Raw genomic sequence first — 6,000 nt, 5'->3', positions numbered from 1 at the left:
GATGAGGAGGTGTGTGTGTGTGTGAGTGGGGGGGGATTGTGTGTGTAAGTGTGTGTGTGTTCAACACAATCCTGTTTTTCATGGGAACTAACAGAATACTGAGATCAGATTCCCGGCATATAGTACTTGTCATCTATTCATAAACTACAGAACATGTGACATATTTCACATTTACGACTACAGTTCCTGTTCCCTTGTTATTAACAGGTGTCTTGTACAGTATGTGCGGCTAGTTGTCACATCTTCATGGTGTGAACTATTCTTCTGCTAGTGTACTGTCCTGTCATCACTGTCTAAGCTGTTACGTTGACATGCTTCTCTTATGCTTCCTGATGTCAGTCGTGAGTCCGTTTTCTCCACAGCTGTTAGTGTCATTGTGATTGTCCACTTAAAGGGATAGTACACCTTCATACTAGAGTTTCCATACTTCCAAAGGGGTTTAAAGTTGTGGGTCTAATAGTGTATGTTTCTCTGTGTGTGTTTGTGTTGTGTAGTGGTCAGTGGAGCCTAGTCCTCTCTCACCCTGAACTAAAGTGACCCCAACTTCGGAACTGAACCATACAGCGCCACCACTCACTGACTGGTAAGGATTGTTAATAATATAATATAATATATGTTATTTAGCAGACACTGCGTGAAGTGTAAATACAGGTGTGTTCGGGAATTGAACCCACTATCCTGGCATTGCAAGTGCAACGCTCTACCAACTGAGCTACAGAGGATTGTTAACTTACTGCCCTCTCATCATGTTGCTCTTAGACATGTACAGTATTGTCCTCCAGTTACGTTCCACACGTTTTGTTCCTTTTTAAATGTTTTGGGGGATGCCTTAAGGGCTCTTAAAATTCAAAATCAAATAGCTAAATGATCCTTGGTATGACCATTTTAAAACAATTCCATATACCTTACACTAACAGTACATTATAACTAATGATATTAATGATGTGACCCACCTTACACTAACAGTACATTATAACTAATGATATTAATGATGTGACCCACCTTACACTAACAGTACATTATAACTAATGATGTTAATGATGTGACCCACCTTACACTAACAGTACATTATAACTAATGATATTAATGATGTGACCCACCTTACACTAACAGTACATTATAACTAATGATATTAATGATGTGACCCACCTTACACTAACAGTACATTATAACTAATGATGTTAATGATGTGACCCACCTTACACTAACAGTACATTATAACTAATGATATCAATGATGTGACCCACCTTACACTAACAGTACATTATAACTAATGATGTTAATGATGTGACCCACCTTACACTAACAGTACATTATAACTAATGATATTAATGATGTGACCCACCTTACACTAACAGTACATTATAACTAATGATATTAATGATGTGACCCACCTTACACTAACAGTACATTATAACTAATGATGTTAATGATGTTATAGCTAATAACTATCACTCAGTTCATATCTTGAGTATTGTTAGATACACACCAGGGAGTGTGAGTGTGTGTGTGTGTGTGCATCTATGTGAGTGTGTGTGACTCCATCGTGTCACAGCAGTGTTATGTTCACAGCTTGTGGTCATGTCCCAGGCCTGATTATGAGATTGGTTTGGCAGCGGTCACCATTCTGTTACACTGACCCGGACACTGCCCACTGTGTGTGTGTGTGAACCGGAGGGGACCTCTACCCGCTGTTTGTGTGTATATGTGTGTGTGAACCCCCTCCCAGCATGGTTAGCTGCTCTTTTACATCAGTTCCCATCCATCCCCACTTTGAGAAACTGCTGTTTGAACAAAGAACGGGTTAAATGAAGCATCATCAAACATGGTCCCTCCAGTTTACTATAAACACCTTTTATTCTCCTATAGATACTGTACATATATTGAATCTATTGTCTAATGATCATGGAAAAGCAACCCGTTTTGAATACATTTTCACCATGTACAACATCACAGTCCAACCTCTGGGCATTCTCATTGTAATGTCCTCCAAACATCAGTATTCATATGCATTTGAGTCTCTGATCCACACAGAATATCAGACTGTCCCTTGTGCCCGTCTGTCTCTTTCCCTGTCCCTGTCCTCGTCCTCCTACAGTGACCATGGTATAGAGCTCTATAATTGGCCACTAGCTTGCCTGTGACTGGCTGTGATCAGTGAAATGATGGGAACGTATCGGTGCTTAGAGGGAGCAGCTATTAAAACATTACAGCAGCCATTACTGCCGCCTGTCTGGACTAACGAACATATGCTTCCTCTACCAATGCCTAAACTCTTATTTATGGATTTAATTTAATGTGCAGGAAGAATTTTCAATTAAATTTGGTCTTCTGCTGCCTCCGGAGAGTGGCAGAGTATAATAACATGGTAATTTTTTACACATCTTTATGAGGAATGAGAAAATTAATTATTTGTGACAAGCTGTAATGATTGGGACTTGGAACAGTTGTAGCTGAACAGTTTGAGGCCCGTTGTTCTGCCACTGAGCTGAAAGAGAGAGGGAGGTGGATATTGCACAGAAGCACACACACACCAACACACACACCAACACACACACCAACACACACACCAACACACACAGACAAAGGCATGCACACACTGAAACAAATCTGAGATGTTTTCATTCATGTTCTGTAGAGTTAGGAGGTTACATTTGTGGTTTCAAAGCACTATTCCTATGTCTTTTCCAGCATGGTCAGATAGTGAAGATTCAGAAAGGGGTAACAGTAGGGGGAGGCAGAGCAGAGGAGAGAATGGGAGAGGAGAGTGGCGGGGAGGAGAGGTATGGCTGGGGGGGATGCTAGGGGTCTCCTGTAGAGAAAGTGGGGAGTCTTGTCTTGTAAATGAGTCAGGCAGGCAGGGGGTCCTGTTCCCCTGTCTGATGTCATCACAGTGTGTGTTTGATGTCCTTAAAGTGTGTGTACTAGAGTGTACCATATAGGAACAGCAGGTCCTCCACTCATTATTATTTACATTTACATTTTAAGTCATTTAGTGTATACATTTTTATTTTTTTATACTGCCCCCCTGTGGGAATCGAACCCACAACCCTGGCGTTGCAAGCACCATGCTCTACCAACTGAGCTACACGAGCTCCCCCCTGATGGGACCCCCCAGGGACAGACAACAGCAGGCCCCACCCTCCTTCTGCATTATACATGACTGGACAGGGACGGATCCACCACCACCGTGTGTGTTTTGTGGAAGTGCAGGTGTTGCCAAGTGAAGAGTCCACTCTGTCTGTCTATCAATAGTTAATCTTCAATGTTGTGTGTGGGTGTGTGTGTGTGTGGGTGTGTGTGTGTGTGTGTGTGTGCGTGCGTATAAAGGCATCCGCATACATACACTACCATTCAAACGTTTGGGGTCACTTAGAAATGTCCTTGTTTTTTTGTCCATTAAAATAACATCAAATTGATCAGAAATACAGTGTAGACATTGTTAATGTTGTAAATGGCTATTGTAGCTGGAAACGGCTGATTTTTTATGGAATATCTACATAGGCGTACAGAGGCCCATTATCAGCAAACATCAGTCCTGTGTTCTGCCCATCTTAATCTTTTATTTTTATTGGCCAGTCTGAGATATGGCTTTTTCTTTGCAACTCTGCCTAGAAGGTCAGCATCCCGGAGTCGCCTCTTCACTGTTGACGTTGAGACTGGTGTTTTGCGAGTACTATTTAATGAAGCTGACAGTTGAGGACCTGTGAGGCGTCTGTTTCTCAAACTAGACACTCTAATGTATTTGTCCTCTTGCTCAGTTGTGCTCCCACTCCTCTTTCTATTCTGGTTAGAGCCAGTTTGCGCTGTTCTGTGAAGGGAGTAGTACACAGCGTTGTACGAGATCTTCAGTTTCTTGGCAATTTCTCGCATGGAATAGCCTTCATTTCTCAGAATAAGAATAGACTGACGAGTTTCAAAAGAAAGTTATTTGTTTCTGGCTATTTTGAGCCTGTAATCGAACCCACAATTGCTGATGCTCCAGATACTCAACTAGTCTCAAGAAGGCCAGTTTTATTGCTTATTTAATCAGCACAACAGTTTTCAGCTGTGCTAACATAATTGCAAAAGGGTTTTCTAATTATCAATTAGCCTTTTAAAATGATAAACTTGGATTAGCAAACACAACGTGCCATTGGAACACAGGACTGATGGTTGCTGATAATGGGCCTCTGTACGCCTATGTAGATATTCCATAAAAAATCTGCCAGTTCCAGCTACAATAGCCATTTCCAACATTAACAATGTCTACACTGTATTTCTGATCAATTTGATGTTATTTTAATGGACAAAAAAATTGCTTTTCTTTTGAAAACAAGGACATTTCTAAGTGACCCCAAACCTTTGAACGGTAGTGTACATAGGTTCAGTTTGCTCCTAGCAGAACTCGGCTAGGCGAAGCGAAAGTCTGTGCTCACATACTCCTTCGCTTGAAAAACAAGAAAAAAGTGGCAATATTACTGTTGTTTGTCCCTCTTGAGCCACCGTAGCATCAACATAGCCAGAAACACTTCATCAAAATAGTCCAAATTAATCTAAGCTAAATCAAGACATCTATAATTCATTTTGACTTTTTTGCCAAGTTCTTAATCGCGCAATTTTACATCTAACTAAGATGTTTGGTGCAGTATTTCTCAAGAGAAAATGTTTGCATGAAAACTAGTCAAATCAAAATCATGCGCCGAATACAACAGGTGTAGACATTACAGTGAAATGCTTACTTACAAGCCCTTAACCAACAATGCAATTTTTTAAGAATTTAAATTTAAAAAAATAAAGTGTTAAGTAAAAAAAATAAACGCAAAACAACTAAAGAGCAACAGTAAAATAAAAGAACAGTAGGGAGGCTATATACAGGGGGGTACCGGTGCAGAGTCAAAATTAGTTGTCTATCGTTGAATGACAACAAACACTTCATTGAAGAATCCCGTCCATAGTTCCCACTCCTACTACAGAGGAGTACTGTTGACCAGTCACCGACGAAGGGGCGTACACTTCAGCTACCGAACTTCGAATTGCCTCAAGAAAAATGATTGTGTTCACGAACAGCCAAAAAAATTACCCTGCTCAATTGCAAAATGAACAAAAACATCACAACATTTCGTCATAATATATGCGCAAACCGTTTCGCCTGGGAAGCATGCGACAAGCTTAACGGTCCCTCTGGCTCTTGCACCGGAGGTCACTTTCTCTCCCAGAGTTCCCTGCTAATGAAGCCCCACCTTCATGCAAATGAGCACACTGTTAACCCCAATCAGATGGGTCGCTGAGTGTGCATCAATCCCCATCTCCCTGAGTGCTACAACGGGTCAGGGTTACAAGGTTCCACCTTCACAGACACACAGGTAATTAACGTGACTGAGACAGTGAGAGACTGCGAGCCACTGGGGTGTGTGTGTTAAAAATGGGGTTCAACCTTGTGTCAAGGCACTATTACGAGTGAGTATACAGGTTACCACCCTAGTGTACACTCACTTCAGTCTCAATTAGCCGTTACTGTTGCCTTGTCTGAACATGACTAAAGGTGTTACTTGTGGTTCTCAACGATCTGCCTCTGAAGGTAGCTGTTCTAGCATCTTATATAATAATATATGCCATTTAGCAGACACTTTTATCCAAAGTGACTTACAGTCATGCGTGCATACAATTTACATATGGGTGGTCCCAGGAATTGAATCCACTACCCTGGTATTACAAGCATCATGCTTTACCAACTGAGCTACAAAGGACCATCTTGGCAACATGTTTTGTGTCTGTCTGTGACTGACTGAAGGTGTTAGTTCTCAGTTTAGTGTCTCTAAGCTCTGTGTTATTTCCTGTTGTCCTCTAAGGGTCTAGTCTGTTTGACTTGGATGACTGTGAATGGTTGGAGGTTGGAGCTGAACCGATGACCCTGAAACTACAGTTTCTAACAGTGGTCCAGTGTTAGTGATGCTCTGAGACAAACACAGGAAATGTTGAATGTGTTACCCACATGTTTGAGATGTCACAGAGGCTCGA

The 6,000-nt window shown here is 41.4% G+C and overlaps 1 protein-coding gene across 1 annotated transcript in view; it reads left to right on the top strand.

Moving 5' to 3' along the window:
* Positions 1–522: 522 nt before the first annotated feature.
* LOC121575697 (transcription factor SOX-5-like) overlaps positions 523–6,000 on the top strand; it is a 171,057-nt gene continuing 165,579 nt past the window's right edge. Inside the window, exon 1 of the mRNA XM_045212368.1 lies at positions 523–583. The gene's annotated coding sequence lies outside the window, so the exon portion shown is untranslated. The remainder of the gene's footprint in view (positions 584–6,000) is intronic.

This window comes from Coregonus clupeaformis, unplaced genomic scaffold (assembly GCF_020615455.1).
Source record: "Coregonus clupeaformis isolate EN_2021a unplaced genomic scaffold, ASM2061545v1 scaf0009, whole genome shotgun sequence".
In the NCBI taxonomy this organism is placed as follows: domain Eukaryota; kingdom Metazoa; phylum Chordata; class Actinopteri; order Salmoniformes; family Salmonidae; genus Coregonus; species Coregonus clupeaformis.
The sequence above is the reverse complement of the archived record's forward strand: the minus strand, read 5'-3'. Positions and strand labels throughout refer to the sequence as shown.